The sequence below is a fragment of the Aedes albopictus genome, chromosome 1 (genome assembly GCF_035046485.1).
Source record: "Aedes albopictus strain Foshan chromosome 1, AalbF5, whole genome shotgun sequence".
Taxonomy (NCBI): domain Eukaryota; kingdom Metazoa; phylum Arthropoda; class Insecta; order Diptera; family Culicidae; genus Aedes; species Aedes albopictus.
In genome coordinates, this window is record NC_085136.1 from 181622618 (window position 1) to 181647475 (window position 24858).

The window sequence follows — 24858 nt, forward strand, 5'->3', positions numbered from 1 at the left end:
TCACTTCTCCGCAAGTTCTCCTATGACACTTGTAAAGAGATTTTGATCCTCAAACAGGCTACCGAATGTCAAGAATCTTCAGGAAAACTTTTATGCTCCACAGGTACCACTTCACTTTCATTGTCGTTTTTTTAAATTTAATTTTAATTAATTTAAGGACTTCAGGAATTCACTAGGATTTGAAAAAAAAATATATATATACACTAGGTGAAAAATGACAGCACCAGCGCAGCGTAAGTAAAACGCGTCCGCTTGATGCAAAAGCTTGCTTCGATCATCCCCACAAAACGATTGGAAGCTTGTGGAAAAAGTTATTGATTTATTACCGTTTAGTGATCCAACGAACGGCTTTCTTTTTTAGCATTATTAAATTTCTTTTCTTTTAATTAAACAATAGGATTACAAGCCCATATCCTACGATTGGAATCTACACAATTGTGAGAAATATTGGACAACGGTTCTCAACTGGATCGTGGCTGTCTTCTACGATCTTAAACGCGGTCGCCGGTGAAACAGAAGTGCGAGTTCTACCGTGTTTTCTGAAGCAGAGACAGAGGGACATAACTGTCCACAGAAGCTGACCGACCTGGACAGGAATCCCTCGGAACGATCGTTGGATTCGGAACAACTGCCCAAACCGTCAGCTAGGCGCTGTCGAACCACGAGAAAGGAAGGCCGTTTTCTGACGTCACGGAGAAGCTTGCCAAGAATTGGTGATCGTTACAATAGGGTGAGTCAATCTTTTATTTCCTTTTATGTGATCGAGAATTGTGAAGTGGAAAAAGTGTCGCGCTTTTGTTAAATAAGTGAGAGAATTTAACTATTTTTCCATTTTTGTTTTCTTTAATTTTTTCTGGTTTTATTTGATTTTTTTTTTGAATTTATCGTAAAAAAATACCTTTATGAAATTTTTACTATTTTAACTGAACCATTACAACCTTGTGGAAACATTTGATTCGATTTTTATTGTATTTTGTCTAATTAGACAATGAGCACTAGCGTGGCATTTTCTATCGAACCCTACCGTAAGGGAACATCATTCAATGACTGGTTCACCCGCATGAAATATTTCTTCAGTGTAAACAAAATTAACGAAGAAGACAAAAAGGCTTACTTCATTACCATGAGGGGTCCTTTTATATTCGCTGAAATTAAATTACTGTATCCTACGGGTGACTTCGAAAAAGCGCCTTTAAATGTAATTGTATCAAAACTAAAAAATCGCCTAGACAAAACTGAACCAGATTTAGTGCAAAGGTACAAATTCAGTACCAGGGTACAAAATCCTGATGAAAATGTAGAAGATTTTGTTTTGAATTTGAAGCTGCAGGCTGAATTTTGTGCGTTTGAGAATTTTAAAGAAGTGGCTATTCTCGATCGTCTTATTGCCGGTTTGAGCGATAAAAAACTTAGACAAAAGCTTTTAAGCGAAGACAAACTGGCATTGACAAATGCCGAGATATAGTATCTACCCGTGTACAACATTTCAAGTCAATTGGTTTAAAATTGACTGAGTTATATTGGAAAACAGATGAATATAGAAGCCACCGCCCAAGTGGCGCGATACCCTACTTCAAAACGCACTCCTGTCCAATCCAATTTTTACTCTACATATCTCCCTTATTAAGAAAAAAAATTGAGCACTTGGGCTACTCTGCCCTTCTTCGCATGCCAGTCCCATGTCGTTTCTAATGCGAATCATATTTTTGTCTCTCACGAGGTCATGTAAAACAAATTTAATATCTTTCACGCCTCATTTCACAGCTCAATATGCCACGAAAAGGGTATGCATGAAGCGAACACAATTTTTTGAAAATAATTGGAGTTATAGTGCAAAAGGTAGGCGCTTTCAAAAACAACATGGGACTGACATGCGAAGAGGGGCAGTACTCTCATACATATCAGGAATGTGAATTTGGATAGATTTGGATTATATTGGACATTTTTCTGGCAAAAACGCATATTGGAAAGAAATTGTCAATATGCAACAAAAAAACATGTTTCAATTTGCTTGACCAATACGTTAATAAAAAATGGTTGTCTACTGTTATAAAATATGATAAATTAGAACTTTCTCACCAAGTTTTCAATGATAAACCCCGTCCAATATCTTGTAGGAATGGGCTGTCAGTAAACCTCCTTCAGTAGCTCCGTCAATTCTGCTCACTTCTCCGCAAGTTCTCCTATGACACTTGTAAAGAGATTTTGATCCTCAAACAGGCTACCGAATGTCAAGAATCTTCAGGAAAACTTTTATGCTCCACAGGTACCACTTCACTTTCATTGTCGTTTTTTTAAATTTAATTTTAATTAATTTAAGGACTTCAGGAATTCACTAGGATTTGAAAAAAAAATATATATATACACTAGGTGAAAAATGACAGCACCAGCGCAGCGTAAGTAAAACGCGTCCGCTTGATGCAAAAGCTTGCTTCGATCATCCCCACAAAACGATTGGAAGCTTGTGGAAAAAGTTATTGATTTATTACCGTTTAGTGATCCAACGAACGGCTTTCTTTTTTAGCATTATTAAATTTCTTTTCTTTTAATTAAACAATAGGATTACAAGCCCATATCCTACGATTGGAATCTACACAATTGTGAGAAATATTGGACAACGGTTCTCAACTGGATCGTGGCTGTCTTCTACGATCTTAAACGCGGTCGCCGGTGAAACAGAAGTGCGAGTTCTACCGTGTTTTCTGAAGCAGAGACAGAGGGACATAACTGTCCACAGAAGCTGACCGACCTGGACAGGAATCCCTCGGAACGATCGTTGGATTCGGAACAACTGCCCAAACCGTCAGCTAGGCGCTGTCGAACCACGAGAAAGGAAGGCCGTTTTCTGACGTCACGGAGAAGCTTGCCAAGAATTGGTGATCGTTACAATAGGGTGAGTCAATCTTTTATTTCCTTTTATGTGATCGAGAATTGTGAAGTGGAAAAAGTTTCGCGATTTTGTTAAATAAGTGAGAGAATTTAACTATTTTTCCATTTTTGTTTTCTTTAATTTTTTCTGGTTTTATTTGATTTTTTTTTGAATTTATCGTAAAAAAATACCTTTATGAAATTTTTACTATTTTAACTGAACCATTACAACCTTGTGGAAACATTTGATTCGATTTTTATTGTATTTTGTCTAATTAGACAATGAGCACTAGCGTGGCATTTTCTATCGAACCCTACCGTAAGGGAACATCATTCAATGACTGGTTCACCCGCATGAAATATTTCTTCAGTGTAAACAAAATTAACGAAGAAGACAAAAAGGCTTACTTCATTACCATGAGGGGTCCTTTTATATTCGCTGAAATTAAATTACTGTATCCTACGGGTGACTTCGAAAAAGCGCCTTTAAATGTAATTGTATCAAAACTAAAAAATCGCCTAGACAAAACTGAACCAGATTTAGTGCAAAGGTACAAATTCAGTACCAGGGTACAAAATCCTGATGAAAATGTAGAAGATTTTGTTTTGAATTTGAAGCTGCAGGCTGAATTTTGTGCGTTTGAGAATTTTAAAGAAGTGGCTATTCTCGATCGTCTTATTGCCGGTTTGAGCGATAAAAAACTTAGACAAAAGCTTTTAAGCGAAGACAAACTGGCATTGACAAATGCCGAGAAGATCATTGCTACCTGGGAAGTGGCAAGAGCTACTGCCGGGACAGCCGATCAACAAAATTTAGGACTTCCAAATAGAGTGGCAGCGGTGCAGAATAGGGCACAAGGGATCGCAGCGTCCAGGTTAGCTCAAGTTTATGATTATGGAAGAAGAAATCCGGGTTTGAAGGGCCATTTCGACGACAGCAGCAACAGAGGGCCGCGTGAAAAGCCGACTGGGATTCAAATCACCGGGAAAACTTCAGCAAACTTACAGAGGAAGGCGTGGATATGAAGCAGGCAATTCTCGGCAAGAAGGACGGTCGGGTGGACAACGACAATGGCAGCGACCCGATTACTCGCAGTTAATTTGCAATTTCTGCGGGATAAAAGGCCACATCAGGAAAAGGTGCTTCAAACTGAAGAACCTGAATCGGGACGCGGTAAATCTGGTTGAGGCATACAGGCCAGGACCATCATCGGACAGGCATATTACCGAGCTACTAGAAAGAATGCGCACCAAAGACAACGACGAAGATGATGAAAGCAGCGACTCAGGTAATCTACAGTGCATGTATGTGTCATCCATAAATAAAATAAGTAGGGTCTTGTGCCATTTGGGCAGGTGTACCTATTTTGGGCACTTACCGCTATAACTAAGCCAATTTGAAACCGATTGATTTGAAATTTTGTTTAGAGTTAGGCACGTACAGTATCTAACTCTGTACCAAAATTCAAATCAATCGGTTTGAAATTGACTTAGTTATAGCGGCAAGTGCCCAAAATAGGTACACCTGCCCAAATGGTACAAGACCCTAATCCGTGTTTGTTGCAAGTGGACATTGAAGGCAAAAGCCTCGAAATGGAGGTAGATTGTGGTGCGTCGGTATCGGTCATAAGCAAAGGGCGATATTTGTCGAAATTTGATAATCCTTTACGCATTTACAGCGAGCCATTGATGGTTGTTAATGGGAACAAATTAAAAATTGAGGGGGAAGCAACGGTTTCTGTGAAATTTAACGGCAAAGAGGCGCTAATGCAGCTTTTGGTTCTGGATTGCGATAACGATTTTTATTTACTTTTTGGCCGAACTTGGCTGGACATGTTTTACCCAAATTGGAGACAATTTTTTACAACTTCATTAAAAATTAATAACATTGATGAGGACTCAGGCAAAATTGCCGTTGATAAGTTGAAAAACAGATTTAAAAATGTCTTCACAAAAAAAATTTCTACGCCTATTGACGGATTCAAAGCGGAACTGATAATGAAAGATAAAATTCCAATATTTAAGAAGGCGTTAGATGTGCCATATAGGTTGAAGGACAAAGTTTCAGAATATCTGGACAAATTGGAAGCAGAACAGGTTATAACACCGATTGATTCTAGTGAATGGGCTTCGCCAATAGTTATTCTAATTAAGAAAAATGGGGCAATTCGATTGGTTATTCATTGTAAAGTATCAATTAACAAGGCTATTGTTCCTAATACTTATCCCTTACCCACTTTCCAAGATATTTTTTGCTAATTTGGCAGGTTGCAAGGTATTTTGTGCGCTTGATCTCGAGGGCGCATATGTATACCCAATTAGAGTTGACGGAAAGATCAAAAAAGTTTGTGGTTATCAATATGATGAAAGGGCTGTACAGATACAATAGATTACCGCAAGGTGCGTCTTTAAGTGCCTCTATATTCCAACAAGTGATGGATAAAGTATTAGAAGGGATTGAAAACGTTTCATGTTACCTTGATGATGTGTTGATAGCCGTAAAGACCGTAGAGGATTGTAAAGCTAAGCATTTGTTAGTATTGGAGAGGGTAGCCAAGGCAAACATAAAGGAAAATTTTGAAAAATGCAATTTTTTTGTTACTGAACTTACACATCTAGGACACTTTATTAGTGATAAAGAGCTAAGACCTTGTCCCGACAAAATATTAACTATTGAGAAGTGTCGTGGCACAGTTCTCCCACAAATCTCGTTTCAACATTTCTCGGACTTCATCATAAAACAATATAACTTTCCGTCATAAATTAAACACTTTCTCAGCGTGACACAAAAAAACCCGAAACCTCCATCCAAATTCTTTGCCTACCAAAACATGCAGTCAGTAACGAAACCTTTTCCTTGTTTCCATAACCTTCTTAAAGTGCTTCCATATGCGCGCAATAAATTACACGCATATGCAAGACTCGAGTAGTTTACCAAACAACTCTAGCGCGTCGTTCTGCCATTCTTGTTTAACCTACCTACTTCCTATTTTCTGCTGTACTCAAAACTTAGTTCTTAAGTGTCAAGTAAAATAAAATTCATTCCTATTCGTAACTCCACACCGAGTAGTCGCGTTGTGAAGATATATCTCTGTATCCGAAGTCCGACATGCCTCATGGCTGACCGTGACGAGAGATAAGTGATTAAAGTGCGCCTTCGTATAAAATCCATGCGACAGAAGTGCAAAAGTTGTCCAAAAATAATAACCGTCAAAGTGCAGCTTAAGCTATGGGAAACGAATCGTCAACCCCGAAACCGGTGACTCACGAGCAGATCGTGAGTATCATCAACGCCAGCAACGTAAAAGAAAAAGTGCATAGTGAAAAAACCGCCAAATCGGTAGAATTAATCGCATACATTCTACTAACGGTGATATGTGTAGCCACCTTGTTCCTAGTGTATCGACTCATCGTCAAGTACGAGCGAATCAAAAATCAAAGGGTCGTTGATCGGGCAATAAGCCTAAATAACGTCACCACATCTACGGCACCAGCGCATTAATCGAAGAACAAGAACAGACAGTGGACAAAAGTACGCGAACATTTAGACGCTAAACATAGAGGGAGTCAAATTAGTGAAGAGTGAAGAAGAACGATTTAAGTGAACTGACAACATAAGACGAAATGAGTGAAAAGATGAAGACCTGGCTAAGCGTAGCAATTTTGCTAACATCCTTAATAGTGGGATACTTTCTGTGGGTATTCCTAAAGGAAGAATTTAGTGACATTCACCTCTTACGATGTTGAACATTTACACAACCAGAACCCGAACATAGTGCAATGCGTGTGTGTCAAACCGCTCGAGAAGCATCGGAAAGGTAGCATTGACCAAGAGCAGACTTATGCCGATGTCAGCTGAAACCGCCGCTCTTCCAGAACCAGCACATGCAGCGAAACAACAGGTGGCGATGGACACTGGCAGTAAACGATAAGTAGAACAAATCTTTATAAATCTCCTAATGTTATGCCAAAAAGGGCCATTATCGAAAAAGTAGGAATTCTACTAAAAATAGAACAGCATTTTAGAAAATCTATAAATCAAAATATTTCCAGTAATACTCTTGACGCACATTTTAATAAGGCTATCAATTTATTCGCTGAAATAGATGAGCTTCTTTTAGAAAACCAAGACGAAATTCCAGATAAAGAATTTTTTACTTTTACTAGACAATCAAGAAACGCAATAGAATATATTAAAGAAAGTGTCCGAGTTAGGAAAGTAACCAAAATTAATAATTTAAAACAAGTGGAAATGGCCACCGAAAATCCTTTTGATGCCAAGCTAGCTGCATCGGTCTTGATGCCATTCGACGGCGATGCCGAAAAACTTTCCGCTTTCATTGACGGTGTAAAATTTTTGAAAAAGGTGTATACCCAAGCACAACACGAAACGTTAAAGCTATTCCTTTTAACGAGAATTTCAGGTAAAGCCCGAGATGCATTACCTAACAATATCCAAGAGACTACTATTGATGCGATGATTGATCTCATCAAATCTGCCTGTGAAAGTAAAACTACTGCAGAACAGATATTGGCAAAAATTAAATCAGTCAAACGCGGATTGTCAAAACAACAATATTGTCAAGAAGTGGAAATTCTTTGCAATAAGCTTACCAATATTTACGTGAGAGAGAATGTTCCTCACGCGACCGCTAAAAAGTTAGCCACCAAAGCAGGTTTGGAAACTTTGATTAACAGTACATCTAACGAGACAGAAAAAATAATACTGCAAGCAGGAACATTTTCGACAATCGAAGAGGCAATCCAGAAAGTAAATGAGCTACCGGATAGTGTCGAGTCCAGTAACAGCATGAATCGTGTATTCCACGTAAATTCAAAAAGAATCATGCAAAAACGACAAACTCAGAACCGAGGGAACTATAATGTTGCTCCTCGTGGTTCCCATCAAAGTAATCAGCGTTACGGATCATACCCGATACGTTTTAATAACAATCAAAGTAGACCGTTCCCAAATAACAACAACTACCGTTACCGAACAGACAACCGTGGTCATGCACGCGGTTATCCGCGACAATTTAACAGAATATATTTTGCTGACAATCAATCGAGCTCACCAATGCAAAACGTTTTTCCCAATCCGCCCCCGGGCGTGCAAAGCCAAGGTCAGCATTTCGCAAACGCTAATACAGTACAACCACCGAATATGACTCAACCAAATCAACCTTTTTTTGGAACAGTAGGGCAGTATACACAATCAATGTAGCTGCCTCCAATTTCATTAATGTGCCAATTAGCGTATCTAATAAAAACTGTTCGTTCCTGGTAGATTCAGGAGCAGACATTTCATTATTGAAAACACGATGTATCTCACGTCCAATATCAATTAATCAAAATAATACTTGCGTTTTACGCGGAATAACACCCGGTGAAGCTACTTGCAGAGGAACAATCAATTGTTTTTCTTATATACAAAATACAGCTGTGAATAGCCTGTTTCATCTGATAGAAGACGATTTCCCGATACCAACTGACGGTATACTGGGAAGAGATTTCCTTACTACATACCGATGTGAAATAAATTACGATACGTGGATTTTAGCAGCATACGTAAATAACATCCGACTTGAAATCCCAATTTGCAATAATCTAAATGGGTCTGCGTGGATACCAGCTAGATCTGAAGTATTTAGATTGATAAACAATTTTAATGTTCATGGAGATGTCATAATTAATTCCGCTGAGCTTGCACCAGGCGTGTTTTGTGCCAACGCCATTGTGAATAGTTCCGCACCTTATGCTAAAATTATAAACACTAATGAATATCCTGTGCAACTTGCAAATTTTAATTTAAAAACTTCCAATCTTAACGACTTTTACATAGCTAAAATTGACTGTAATAATACAGATAGAATCGAAAAATTGAATGCAGAACTAAATTTTAACGATATACCTGCATCCGCCAAACAATCTTTACAACAATTATGTCACGAATACAATGATATATTTAGTTTAAAGGATGATTTATTAACGTGTAACAATTTTTATCAACAAAAAATTAGCCTAAAAGATAAATCACCGGTATACATTAAAAACTACCGGAATGCACAGTGTCACAAGGAAGAAATCTGTCGTCAAGTAGATAATTTAATTGCAAACGATATAATTGAACCTTCGGTGTCTAGTTACAACTCACCATTATTACTTGTTCCCAAGAAGTCAACTACTTCCGAAAAGAAATGGAGATTAGTAGTTGATTTTCGTCAATTGAACAAAAAATTGCTTGCGGATAAATTTCCTCTTCCAAGGATTGACGATATTCTCGATCAACTTGGCAGAGCCAAATATTTTTCGACGCTTGATCTCATGTCAGGTTTTCACCAGATTGAGATCGAGAAAAATTCCAGAGAGTTCACCGCGTTCTCGTTGCAGGAACGTGGACATTTTCAGTATAAAAGATTGCCGTTTGGACTAAATATAAGCCCAAACAGTTTCCAACGAATGATGTCAATAGCACTCAGTGGCTTGAGTCCCGAGTGTGCATTCTTGTACATTGACGATGTTATTGTCGTAGGTTGTTCAATTGAACACCATCTGAAAAACTTGAGGAATGTTTTCGAATGTTTCAGGCAAAGAAACCTGAAACTGAACCCTTCAAAATGTAATTTTTTCAAAGCAGAAGTTACATTTCTAGGTCATAAAATCACTGATAAAGGTATCTTGCCTGATAATTCAAAATTTGATGTAATAAAAAATTACCCACAACCTCAAAACGCAGACCAAGTTCGAAGTTTTGTAGCCATGTGTAATTATTACAGGAGATTTATTCCTGGTTTTGCAAATATTTGTTGTCCTTTGAACAAATTATTAAGAAAAAATACAGTTTTTGTGTGGTCAGAACAATGCAAGTCCGCCTTTGAAACATTAAAGACTATGCTACTTTCACCACAAATATTACAGTATCCAGATTATCAAAAACCATTTATATTGACTACAGACGCATCAGATTTCGCTTGCGGGGCAGTTTTGTCCCAAATGCATGGAAGCAATGATCTACCTGTTTCTTTCGCCAGTCGCGCGTTTACAAAAGGCGAAGCAAATAAGCACATCATTGAGAAAGAATTAGCCGCTATTCACTGGGCTATCATGCATTATCAACCCTACTTATTAGGTCGTAAATTTTTGGTGCGTACTGATCACCGACCGTTAGTTTACCTCTTTGGAATGAAGAACCCTTCTTCAAAGTTGACGCGAATGAGGATTGATCTCGAAGAATTCGACTTTGAAGTAGAGTTCGTCCCAGGTAAAAGTAACGTTGTGGCTGACGCATTGTCTAGAATTAATATTACATCAGATAAATTAAAGTCAATTAACATTTTACAAGTACAGACCAGGTCAATGCTACGCAAACCTTGTTTAGTCAACAATAACATACAAAGCAGATTACCGGAGCCTGATCAACTCCACGTGTATGAAGCAGTTAGCAATGAACAAATACATAAACAAAAAAAATTGCAATTTTCATTACATCAAAATAAAAATAAATCAACTATGGCAATTCTTCTCGAAAAAAATTTCAAAACGAGTCTAACTCTAGCGTTAGGTCTCACAATTAACAATGTTAACTTGCCAGAAATATTTAAGCTGATTGAAAAGGGTACCCTACAATTAATGAAACAAAATAAAATCGAAAATGAGTGTATTGCTATTTCGACTAGCGATACCATATTTAATTATATAAGTATCAATGATTTCAAAACAATAGGAAATCAAGTTTTGAAAAATATTAAAATTATCATTTATCATCCTCCTAGAAAAATAAACAACCCAAACGAAATTCAAGCTATTTTACAACATTACCATAGTACACCAATCGGAGGTCATGTTGGTATTAACCGATTGTACAAAAAATTGAAAAATTTATATATTTGGTCAAATATGAAATATTTAGTTACTAAATATGTCAAATCCTGCGAAATTTGTAAAAGGAACAAACATTTTTCGTCGGTTCAAAGTAAAATGATAAAAACTTCAACTCCATGCAAATCATTCGACATAGTTGCAATAGATACGATTGGACCATTCACAATGAGTAGCAAAGGAAACAGATACGCAGTTACTATACAATGCGATCTGAGTAAATACGTCATAGCTATACCTGTTCCGGATAAATCAGCTGACACGATTGCCAGAGCAGTAGTGGAAGGATGTATTTTGATATACGGACCAATGAAAGCAATTCGAACAGATCAAGGTACAGAGTACAAAGGTATCTTTGAATCAGTTTGTAAACTGCTCAATATCGATCGCATTCTAGCAACAGCATATCACCCACAAACTTTGGGAGCGTTGGAAAGGAATCACAGATGTTTAAACGAATATCTGAGAATCTTTGTCAACGATCTTAAAGATAATTGGGATGAATGGTTATCTTTTTACTGCTTTAGTTATAATACTACTCCCAACTCGGAACACAATTACAGCCCTTTTGAAATAGTATTTGGAAAGCCCGTAAATACATTTGATCAGATAAATCTAGACCAAATCACTCCTATTTATAACCACGACTCATACGTAAATGAAATAAGATATAAACTACAGTTTATACACAATGAAATCCTAAGAAAAATCGAGAATGTCAAACTATCAAGAACAGAAGAAGCAAATAAAGATGTAACACCAACAAAATTGAGCATTGGAGATAAAGTGTATTTAAAATTGGAAAATAGAAGAAAATTAGATATTGTACAAGATGGTCCCTATATAATAATAGATCTAGACGAATCAAATGCTACTATAAAACATCAAACAACTGCTAATATTTTGAAAGTCCATCGAACAAGATTAATTAAGCAAAAATCCTGAAAAATCAAGAATAACAGAATGCTAAAACGACCGCATAAAGCCTATAATTTGTCTCAAAATTTAGAATGGTTACACCATTCTTCCTAAGGAGGGAGGTGTCGTGGCACAGTTCTCCCACAAATCTCGTTTCAACATTTCTCGGACTTCATCATAAAACAATATAACTTTCCGTCATAAATTAAACACTTTCTCAGCGTGACACAAAAAAACCCGAAACCTCCATCCAAATTCTTTGCCTACCAAAACATGCAGTCAGTAACGAAACCTTTTCCTTGTTTCCATAACCTTCTTAAAGTGCTTCCATATGCGCGCAATAAATTACACGCATATGCAAGACTCGAGTAGTTTACCAAACAACTCTAGCGCGTCGTTCTGCCATTCTTGTTTAACCTACCTACTTCCTATTTTCTGCTGTACTCAAAACTTAGTTCTTAAGTGTCAAGTAAAATAAAATTCATTCCTATTCGTAACTCCACACCGAGTAGTCGCGTTGTGAAGATATATCTCTGTATCCGAAGTCCGACATGCCTCAGAAGGCAAATTCCCCAAAGAATGAGTCAGAGTTGAAATTCTTTTTAGGTTTGCTAAGTTACTATCACAAATTTATACCAAATTTATCATCAAAGTTATATCCTTTGTATAACTTATTGAAGAACGATGTTCGATATGTGTGGGATGACAATTGTCAAAAAGCCTTTTTGGAGAGCAAAAATCTGCTAATTAAGACAAACTTTTTGGAATTCTACGACCCCAGGAAACCTATAGTGGTTATTTCAGACGCCTCAAGTTACGGTCTTGGAAGATTGATTGCCCATGTGGTAGACGGAACAGAAAAACCGATTAGTTTTACATCTTTCTCATTAAATTCAGCCCAAAAGAAGTACCCCATTTTGCATTTAGAAGCTTTAGCTTTAGTATGCACTATAAAGAAGTTTCACAAATATCTCTATGGACAACATTTCACAGTGTACACAGATCACAAACCTTTGGTGGGAATTTTTGGAAAAGAGGGTAGAAATTCGATTTTTGTGACAAGACTGCAACCATTTTTTTTTAGATTTGGCAATTTATGACTTTGAAATTGTTTATAGGCCCTCACACAAATTGGGAAATGCTGATTTCTGTTCTAGATTTCCGTTAAAGCAGGATGTTCCTGAGGATCTAGATACAGATGTCATTAAGAGTATAAACTTCAGTAAAGAAATTCCAATTGAATTTAAATTGATAGCTGAAGCAACTAAAAAGGATGTGTTCTTACAAAAAGTGATATTTTTCATGCTTAATGGCTGGCCAGAAAGGGTAGAAAAACAATTTTCAGATGTGTTTTCAAACTATTTAGAGTTAGTGGACGGTTGTCTTCTTTTTATGGATAGAGTAATTGTACCGAAGGTATTCCAAAGCCAGGTTTTGAAACTGCTGCATGCCAATCATTCCGGTGTAATTAAAATGAAACAATTAGCGCGGAATACGGTTTATTGGTTTGGTATCATTGCAGATACATATTGAAAAATATGTGACTGACTGCGATGCATGCAACAGTATGACAATAACTCATAAACCAAAGGAGTCGGCCCAATTGATTCTCACAACAAGACCTTTTAGTAGAATACATATTGATTTTTTCTTTTTTGAGCACCGCACCTATCTTCTGATGGTTGATAGTTTTTCCAAGTGGATCGAAGTTGAACGGATGTGCCAAGGTACAGACTGTAATAAGGTTCTGAAGAAGTTGGTGGCTTATTTTGCGCGTTTTGGTTTACCTGACATTTTCGTTTCAGACAATGGTCCTCCTTTCAACTCCAGGGGTTTTGTGGACTTCCTAGAGAGGCAAGGGATAAAGGTGATGAAAAGCCCACCCTATAATCCCGCAAGTAACGGTCAAGCTGAGAGGTTGGTTAGAACCGTAAAGGAAGTCCTCAAGAGATTCCTAATGGATCCCGAAATTTCGGAGTTGGATCTGGAAGACCAGATCAATTTGTTTCTATTTAATTTTAGAAATAACAACATGACAAAAGATGGACATTTTCCATCGGAAAGATTTTTTTCATATAAGCCAAAGACTGCTTTGGATTTGATTAATCCCAAAAATCACTACAAAAAGCATATTGATGTACCACACCCACATGATGATGTTAATTCTACGCAATCTAGCGGTAATATTCCGAAAAATAAAGTAGAGGACATTGACAATCTGACTACTGGGGATGAAGTGTGGTATAAAAACCACAATCCCAACAATACAGCTAGATGGGTTAAAGCCGTGTTTGTTAAAAAATACTCCCACAATGTCTTTCAGATATGGATTGGAAACGTGGTCGCCGTGGCACACAGGACACAGATAAGAGTCTGTAAACAATCAACACCGTTGCCCAGTGTTTGGATCACGAGAACACAGCCACGGTGGCTGAGCCACCCAACGAAAATCCGATGGCGCCTCCTGGACACGATCCGCCAACGGGCGACAGGCTGCTACCCACCAGCGATGATTCGCCAATTGGCGAGGAAAATCCGGAGTCAGCTTCAAGAGGACGCAACAAGAGAAGACGCCTGGAATCAGGTTGCAATCAAGGGGAGCTTCGGAGATCCAAACGTGCGAGGAAGATTAATCGTAGTGATGAATTTTATTACACGTAAATGTTGATGCTTGTTACACAAGTATTCGAAGAAATCAAACTTGTATTCGGCATTAAGCCTTTGTTTATATTTAGTGAATTAGTTATGATCTGATTATATCTTAACTTCATAAAAGGGGGAGAATTATTGTATTTAACTTGCGCACCCCTAGTGCGCTCGGATGTCACTTGACGTTCGTCCCTCCGACGAACGGTTCCGAACAAATATCGGTAGCCGAAGGGCTCGATCAGATGAAATATAGTAAAGACGAGCAGTCTTATCTGAACCTCCAACCAAACAGTTTGCTCTTTCAAGCCTCTTACAGAATCCGATTAATTCGTTCCCTAAAGCTACTTTCTTTTCGCCGGTCTCGGTAATTGTAAAGGATAATTATGACTTTTTCTAGAATCTTTCTAGCTTCATGTAATCATGTAGAATAGACCGATCTATTCCAAATTTGGACCATTGATACACAACAAGTTGACCAACTTATTGCTGACTGCACCCCAAATTGGACTGACACAATAGTGTGCACACACCTTCAAAGTGTGATTACAGCGCAGGGATACGTCGGATCGAATTGAGGTATTCGGTGCACTTATTCCTTGTAAATGAAGGAATAAGTGCACCGAAGACGTCGAGACGATCCGAGGCAAATGTGCACTTTTATCACACTTTTTAGGCGTACCAAAAAAAGTGTGATAGTCCAGTTTGAGATGTAGTCTGCAATACAGTTATTTTTTTTCGATGCACTGTACAAAGAGTTACAACTATTTGACCATATTTTGGAAAGTGAAAATTTTGCCTGTCCCGATCATTTTGTCTATCCCCTGTAGAGCTGACTGTTTTGTTTATCTTTTCTAAAAATATTCTTGTCCTGTGGCTGCTTCTTTTCTGAGAACACAAATACATTACTGGGGAAAGAACAACAGTAGGTTGCTTTCTATCTATCTAAACAAAATATACCTTAGCTACAAATTTTGACCAAGATTACCAAATATCACACCGAAGTGGTGAGTGAACCTAAACTCTAACGTGATATGACGAACAAAACATACAATACTCAAGTAACATTTCAAGTTTTGTTATGCTCTATAAGAGATTTCCATGACCAATTTCATAAAACTTGCAATAAAACTGATTCATACATCAAAAACTCTTTAAGAGCATCTTCCGAGCCAAAACTACTTTTAACATTCATTACGGCGTGTGCCAATGATAGGAATCCTGTACCAGTTACGGACATAATTATTAATTTGGGTTCCACTTCACATCATTTACATGGGATTAGCCATAACTGGTACACTATGGTGAAATAGGGTGCAAGGAAGCCGAAAAATTATAGATAGGTCACCGAAAGATTTGTAGGAAATCATGGTTTGAAGCTATACAAAAAATAGTACCTGACTTAATGACTTACGGTTATATAAGAGTTTTTTTTAAAACTATTATCTTATTTTTTAATTATCTTCTACAAAAAGAACCACCCTAATGCAAAATAGGTGAACCACCCTAATGAAATATGACATATTGTATGCTAGCAGTTGCCAACGATGATGTAAGGGGGCCATTAGACTGTTTGTCATTATGGCAAATATTTGCCATTGAAGTCTGACATTTATCCAAGGTTACTATGATTCTGGCTGTGTTGGTCATTTGTTGGATTTGTTTGGCCAAATATTTGTCACGTCTAATGGGAGCTTAAGACATGTTCCAGTACTATTGCCGTGAATATTTCAGCAACTAAATTCAAATCCTCCATTTCAAATTCATTTCACTCTCCCAACTCAAAAATTTTCTAAGTCCAAAAAGTGATTTTTTTTTCAAAAGAAATTTTTTTGAGATAGGGTAAGTGTACCAATTATGGCTATAGTACCAATTATTCGCCATAGTTGATTTTTACCCTTTAACGATATATATCAACAATAAAAAAATGTGAATAACAGATCACGTTCACAAAAGATAGTTGCACTCATTCAAAGTCCACATTTTGCTTAAATTATGGTAGAAATAAATCATTTTCCTTAAAATTTCGGCTTCCTTGTACCCTTTTTCGCCATAGTGTACCAATTATGGCAAATCCCATAAGAAATGCATGTAAATAGTGCGAAAAGGAACCGAAATTAAAAAATGTAGCCATAACTGGTACAGGGTTCCTATCATTGGCACACGGTGTAATAAATACTAAAAGTAGTTTTGGCTCCGTTTTTATATTTTTCCTGTAAAGTATGGAAACTAAACTATCTTTCAACATATTGGTGACATTCGTTGGTCTTCTCGTTATTTTTGTACAAATAGTTTTCCTTAGGTACAGGCACAGGCACACACCAGATCTCGACGTTCCATGCACTTTTAAGGCATTTGGCATCAAATTTTTTTTTTCGATTTCGAAGTTTTCATGTATCCCATACATGGATATTTTTCGTGTTTCAAAACAGCCAAATTTTGACCGCTTTGGGCTAGCACTTAGCGAAGTCCGATTAAGCTGAAATTTTGCATGGGGACTTGTTTTGAGGAGACGAAACTTTTGAGCACTACCCATTTTAGAAATTCGATGGTCAAATTTTTCCCATACATTCCATTGGCACCCTAATGTACAGTACATCCTTAACCCTTCCGTTACCAACCCCCCCTAACGAGAGTGCGAAAAAACACTCTTTTCGCTATAACTTTTTGTTTTTCAATATTTTTCAACCAAATTTTGACATAAGAAGCGGATATCCTTCTAGTTTAGGGATTTTCCAGGGATTCTTGGAATGGCCACCTGGTTCCGGAGTTATTCCGGAATCAAAATGGGTCATTGGAATTGGCCATATTGGATAAAGTGAATTTTCGATATGAGAACGGTTTAGTTTTTGGACCTAAATGAACTAGAATGGTAGAAACATATGTCTGGAAGTTCATACCGGTCACTAAGTGCCTTGGAACCAGTTTTACGGATGTTCCGTGGAACCGGTTCCGGGGTCAATTTTTTAATATGATTCAATACCATCATGCGACACCTCAAACTTCGTGATTTTTCAAGGTACATCATTCTGAATTGTTTTTGTGTAATCCGAAATACTTTTGGCCATTTTGGAACCGATTAGCGGATTTCACAGGAATTGATTCCGGTGGTCCTGGGGTCAAATTTTCAAAGATGAATAAACACCATCATGCGACATATCAAACTTCATGATTTTGAAATTTATAGAATATTATTACGATGATTGGTCATTTAGAATACATTTGGACATTTTGGAATTGGTCTACCGATTTTCCATAATCCAGTTCCGGGGCAAAGTTTTGGAAATGGTGCAATACTGTCATTTGGAATTTCAAACATCGCGGTTTTCAAAATACACCATTATGTGCTAGTTTTGTGTTGTATGGAATACTTCTGGCAATTTTGGAACCGACAAACTGATTACCGGGAAATGATTCTGGCGGTTCTGGGTTTCATTTTTCGAATGTGAACGAAACAGTATCATGCGACACCTCGAATTTCGTGGTGTTATCCAAAATACTTCCTCCTGGTATTTCTTCAAGGCCTTCTCCATGGGTTTTACAAGGAATACCTCTATCGATTCTTCCAGTGAATTCTCTAGGTATTCCTTTATGGATTCCTCCCGAGATTTCTTCAATATGCTTCTCTTGGAATTTTTCAGGAATCCCTGAAGTTTCGCTAGACATTTTTGCAGAGATTCCTCCAGCGAGATAAGATTATTCTAGAAATTTTAACTTTGATACCTCCCGCAATTCTTCTAGGGATTTCTCTCGAGATTTATATTGGGTTTTTCCAGGAATACTTGGGGAGGTTATTCAAGACAATCTTCTTGAGATTCTTCCAGAAGTTTCTTCGGCGATTTCTCCAGGAATTCCTTCAGAGATTTTGACCTGGGATTTCTCGAGAAATTCCTCATGGGATTCCTCCAAGAACTCGTTTCGACCTAGCTCCAAGAATTGATTGCCTGCAATTCCTTCAGGGACTCTTTCACGGATTTCTCCAGAATACTTCAAAAGATTATTCCAGGGATTTCTCTAGGCATTCCTCTTGGTATATATTCAAAGAACAGCTTTTAGGATTCCTCCAAGCATTCCTTATGGGATTTCACAAGAGAATTCTCTAGTAATATTTACTAGTCTTTAGAAAAATCACTAGAAGTATCACCAGAGGCATTTCTGGAAGTATTCTAGGAAGACTACTCGAAAGAAACCCAGCAAGAATGTCAAGAGAAATCCATAGAGGTTTTCCTGCAGGTATCACAATAAAACTTTCTGGATGAGTCATAGAGGGTATTCGTGAAAGAAACTCAGTAGGAATCGCTTGTTGAATCCCAGCTGGAGCTCCAGGAAATTTTCGGAGAAATCCCAGGATAAAGTTTCTAAAGTAATTACTCGAGGAAACACCAAAGGAACTTTTGGAAGAATTGTAGAAAGATTGCCTTGAACCATCCCAAGAGTTTATGAAGGAACCCCAGTAGAAATTATAAGAAGAAACCCTAGAAGAATTCGGTATCACAGTAAGAATTTCTGGATGAGTCTTGGGAGAAATTTCTGGAAGAACCAAAGCAGGAATCGTTTAGACGAATCCTGCTGGAACTCCTTCAGGAAAGCCAAGAGGAGCTCCTGGAGGATTCCCATGAGAAATTTGTGGGGGAATCCTGGGATATAATCTAAGCTTTTCCAGAAGTTCTTCCGGTGATTGTACCAGGAACGTCTTCAGAGATTTTATTCAGGAATTCCAGCTGGGATCTGTTAAGCAGTTGCAACTGTGGTTCTGCCAACAAATCCTCCTAGAACTCATCCAAAAGTTCTTGTCTTCATTAGTACCTTCAGGAGTTTTTTTAGAATTTCTCTAGTGATTTCTTGTGGGATTTATTCAAGAATATTTGCTGGGGTTATTCAAGGAACATTCTGCAAAAAAATCTTCCGGTGATTCTTCTAGGAATTTATTTAGCTATTTTTATGGGGGATTCCTTCACTAATTTCCCATGGGATTCCTCCAGGAGCTCCTCGTGACCTTCCTCCAGAAATTTCAGCTGGAATTCATCAACAAACTGTTCCTGCGGTTCTTCCAACTATTCTTGCTAGGACTCCTCCAGTAATTCTAACTGTGAAACTTCAAAAATTCTGCTAGAGATTCTTCTAGAGCTTTCTCATGGCTTTTTTGCTGGGATCCTGCCTGGCAGCCCTCATGGATTTCTCCCATGGACCCCAGGGATTTCTTCAACGAATCATCCAGGAATTTCTCCAGGGATTTTATCCAAAGACTTTTCCCGAAATTCCTAATGAAATACCTGTAGAAACTCCTCATGACCTACCTCCAAAGAATCCTAAACCAATTTTTCCTGCGGTTCTTCCAACAATTCCTGTCTCAGAAATTTTAACTATGGTACCTCCAGGAGTTCTTCTAGTGATTCCTATACTATTTTATCCTGGCATTCTTGCTGGATTACTTCCGGGAAATCTTCGTGAGATTTTTTCAGCATTTCCTACTGTGTTTGTTCAGGGCGTTCTGTACGAGTTCCTCCAGAATACCTCTACCAATTCTTCCAGGGACATCTCTAGATATCCAGATATTTTTTCTAGGAATTTTTCTTTCGATTTCTCCAGGAATTCTCGATGGGGTTTCTTTAGAAAGTTCTGCATAGTTTCCTTCAGCAATTCCTCATAAAAATTCTGCTAGAATTTACACAATGATAAATCCCAAAATCCCTCTAAGAATTCCTTCAGAGATTTTTCCTAAGATTCTTCCTGAAGTTCCTCCGGAGATTCCTCCAGGTATTTTTATCCAAGAAGCTTTATCCAAAGATTCCCTCATAAATTTCCAGGAGCTCCTATTGGCCTTCCTGAAAGAGTTCCTACTGGATTCCTCAAACTAATGGTTTTTCAACAATTCCTCCCAGGACTCATCTAGGAGTATTGTGTTGTTCTTGGCTGTGCATGCATCACTCCTGTAGGGGTGAGTATGGCAGCATAATCGATCGCATTCGCTATTGTCTCGTGTGAAAATCAAAACAATGGATGCGCGGGTGTTTAGTGTTCAGTAATGTGTTGTTCTTTGCTGAATATTGTGTTGTTCTTTACAGAGAAGAACATTAATCAAGGCAATTAGATGATCGGCATTGAGCCACAAAAACCCCACAACAATTGGTGAGATCTTTTCAATATTATTTATTCATAAATAATTCTACTTCAGTATATTTACTTTATATCTGCATATAAGTTGAAAACTCGCTATTTTCAACATCCTTTCATCTATTGGAAGATGCTTCAGTTCTGGGCTCTTTCTAAGTTGATGAAGGGATTTATAAATGCTTGCAAGGACTTGGCCAGGTGTGTGGAGCTGAGTGAATCTATGGCATTGTAGATAGTAGCGACATCAGCAATGTCAATGGAAATATTCAACTTTGCAACTCCATCCAAGATTTGTGCAAGTATTCATGCTATGCTATGCTAATTCCTCCCAGGACTCATCTAGAAATTCTTACTGTAATACCTCTCGGAAATCATCTAGGGTTTCTTCTTTTATTTTAACCGGAGGTTCCTTCGAAAACCTTTGAGATGATTCAAGGCAATCTTTCTACGATTCTTCCAGAAGTTGCTTTGGTGTTTCTTCAAAAAATTACTACACAGATTTTATCCTGGGATAGTGGGATATCAAAAAAAAAAACATGGAATTCCTCCTGGAGCTCCAGCTGGGATTCCGCAAACGATTCCAATCATGATTCTTTCAGGAATGCCTGTTAGGACTCCTCCAGAAAGTTTTACTATGACACTTGCAGGAAAACCTCTACAGATTTCTCTTGACATTCTTGCTGGGATACTTTCAGGAATACCTCTGGTGATACGTATAGTGATTTTTCTAAAGACTAGTAGGTATTACTTGAAAATTCTCTTGTGAAATCCCATAAGGAATGCTTAAAGGAATCCTAAAAGATGTTCTTTGAATATATAACAAGAGGAATGCCCAGAGAAATATCTGGAATAATCTGTAGAAGTATTCTGGAAGAAATCCGTGAAAGAGTCCCTGAAGGAATTGCAGGAAATCAATTCTTGGAGGTAGGCCGAAACGAGTTCTTGGAGAAATCCCATGATGTGTTCCTCGAGAAATCCCAGGCCAAAATTTCTGAAGGATTTCCTGGAGGAATCGCCGGAGAAACTTCTGGAAGAATCACAAGAAGATTGTCTTGAATAACCTGACCAAGAATTCCTGAAAAAAAAACAATATAAACCTCGAGAGAAATCCCTAGAAGAATTGCGGGAGATATCATAGTAGGAATTTCTAGAATAACCCTAGGAGGGATTGCCGGAGGAATCTTTACAAAAAGGTCTGGTGAAACTTCAGGGATGTTTGCAAAATCCCAAAAGAATCATATTGAAGAAATATCGGGAGGAATCCATAAAGGAATGTCTAGAGAATTCACTGGAAGAATCGATATAGGTATTCCTTGTAAAACCCATGGAGAAGGCCTTGAAGAAATACCAGGAGGAAGTATTTTGGATAACACAAAAACAGCTCAGAATGATGTATCTTGAAAAACCATGAAATAAGAGGTGTCGCATGATACTGTTTGGTATGGTACACAAATTTCGTAACGCTAAAATCGTGTATGAAAACCAAAAATATTTTGTATGGCTTGTAACGCTAAGCTAGACTCCCCCCTTCCCCTATAGCGTTACGTAATTTGTGTACGATGCCCGTTCACATTCGAAAAATGGAACTAGGAACCGCTAGAATCATTTTCCGGTAATCAGTTTATCGGTTTCAAAATTGCCAGAAGTATTCCATAGAACGCAAAACTAGCACATAATGGTGAATTTTGAAATCCGCGATGTTTGAAATTCCAAATGACAGTATTGCTCCTTTTCCAAAACTTTGCCCCGGAACTGGATTACGGAAAATCGGTAAACCGATTCCAAAATGTCCAAATGTATTCTAAATGACCAATCATCGTAATAATATTCTTTAACTTTCAAAATCATGAAGTTTGATATGCCGCATGATGGTATTGAATCATATTCAAAAATTGACCACGGAACCACCGGAACCAATTCCCGTGAAATCCGCTAATCGGTTCCAAAATGGCCAAAAGTATTCCGGATTACACGAAAACAGTTCAGAATGATGTACCTTGAAAAATCACGAAGTTTGAGGTGTCGCATGATTGTATTGAATCATATTGAAAAATTGACCCCGGAACATCCGTAAAAGTGGTTTCAAAGCACTTAGTGACCGGTATGGACTTCCAGACATATGTTTCTATCATTCTAGTTCATTTAGGTCTAAAAACTAAACCGTTCTCATATCGTAAATTCACTTTATCCAATATGGCCAATTCCAATGACCCATTTTGATTCCGGAATAACTCCGGAACCAGGTGGCCATTCCAAAAATCCCTGGAAATCCCTAAACTAGAAGGATATCCGTTTCTTGTGTCAAAATTTGATTGAAAAATATTGAAAAACAAAAAAGTTATAGCGAAAAGAGTGTTTTTTCGCACCTTCGTTAGGGGGGGTTGGTAACGGAAGGGTTAAACAGGATCTTTTTCACCTTCTCATCACTGTTCACACAGTCCACACATCCTTCGCCGATTCCATCGGCCTTTGTCGTGGATCCGTCCGCAAAAACCACTTCGGTTCTGACGCTTGTATCCAGTTTCACGAAAAACGACCGTTCATTTGACATGTGGCTAGAGCAGCCGCTGTCGATATACCAGCAGCTAGGATACCGAACATCCGCCGCCGTGAAGCACAGCTGAGAACCACTTTCCGCGATCTGCTTCGCATCACTTTTCTTGTTCTTTTCTTGCTTGCCACTTTTCGGAACTTCTTCGCTCTTCTTCGACTGCTGCTGCTGCTGCTGCAACAACCGGCAATCCTTCCGGAAATGTCCGGGCTTTTGGCAGTGGTAACACACCCTCTTCTTCTGCCTGGATTGCATTTTCATCACTATTTCTCCCAAATCGACACTTCATTCCGCTCTTCGTTGGTATTCATCCAACAGTCGTTGTTTCATAAACGTCACCACTTTCACTCAAGTTCAAGCTACAGATCTTTTTCAATAGAGTATGTAGTATGTTTTTAGTTTATTCCACACATCTTGAACCGACACCGCGTCTTTGATCAAACTTAATTGACTGTCTTCAAGATAGAGCATAATCGTTGCATGACACTTTTGGTCTGATCTCGTCCACGCTGCGGTCACGACCTGTGGCTTTGGGTCAGCCACCACAGACCAGAGGTCTTCCCGTTTTAGCAGCATTTCCATACGCAGCCGCCATGTCTGGTAATTTTGATTACCCAGGCGCGCGAACAGAAACTTGTTCTCGGACATTTTCTCGCCTGTTCACTCGCGCACGAAAACTTTCATCCGCACTGAAAATGTTTTCCATCGACTCGAATGTTCGCACGCACCAACCGGCTGAGCAGCTACCAAAACAAACTCTCGCATCGACAACGAAAACGAACCAGTCACTTGCGCCGAGATGAACGAATACAGTCACAGTCCACCCAACGGCACCGCTGCTCCCATCACTCACGATGGATAACGGTCCGCACTACTATAGAGACGGACCTGTCGATCTGAGCAGTCGATCGCCGAACAAAATGAATGCCACCAATTCTCGCCGAGATGCAATGTCTGAACACAAATCACATCACTTATTTTCGACCGTTCCCTGGGCCCATGACCTGTGGGGCAGAATCCAGTACGACCGGACAGGTTACGCAGGGAATTCCGGCAATTAACGGAGGACAACCGGCGGAAGGGAAACTTCGGAATACGTGCTCGGGTCGAACAAATGAACTACTGTGATAAACGCGTCTTTATTCAAGTAGGGATACATGTGGAATGGAAACGGAAATTATGTTTCTCCTCTTCTAGCTCTGCTCTGCTATCTCTGTCATCGTTGTTGAGTGCAACTGATTATTATTGTATTAGCGTGTAAGTGACTCTACCGTTTACTTGACACACCTTGGTCACTCTGACAGATGTAACGAAAGAGAGAAATAAAAATTCATTCTGTTTTTGTATTCAACCGCAAGCACACGCGTTGGTTATTTTCTCTGCGCTACCGAAAGTCTTCTTAGGTAATGGGCCCAGTCTACGCCCTAACCTGCAAATTGTGCTTGCTTCGCGGATAACGTGTTCGTGCGAGTTCGATAGTCTCGGTCGAGTGAGTGAACGGTAAATTCTTGCCATGGAGGAGGATCGAAAAGTGTACCTGTTTGATGGTACAAATTTCGCCAACTGGAGCTTCCGGATGAAGATGCACTTGGAGGAGCTGGGTCTCCTGCCGTGCATTCAGCAGTTGCCGGAAGAAGTGGCAGAATACCAAGTGCTTGCTGGTGATAGTGCTGAGATTAAACGCGAAAAGGAAAAAGCTTTGGACGATCGCAGGAAGAAGGATGTTCGGTGTAAATCGGTGCTGATCCGAAATATCGCGGACTCTCAGCTTGAAGCAAAAGCGCAACCCGGTCGACATTTGGGTGGCGCTGCAGAATGCTTTCGCGCGAAAAGGCATTTCTGGACAGTTTTTCCTGCTAAAGAAGCTATTCGCGTTGAAATTC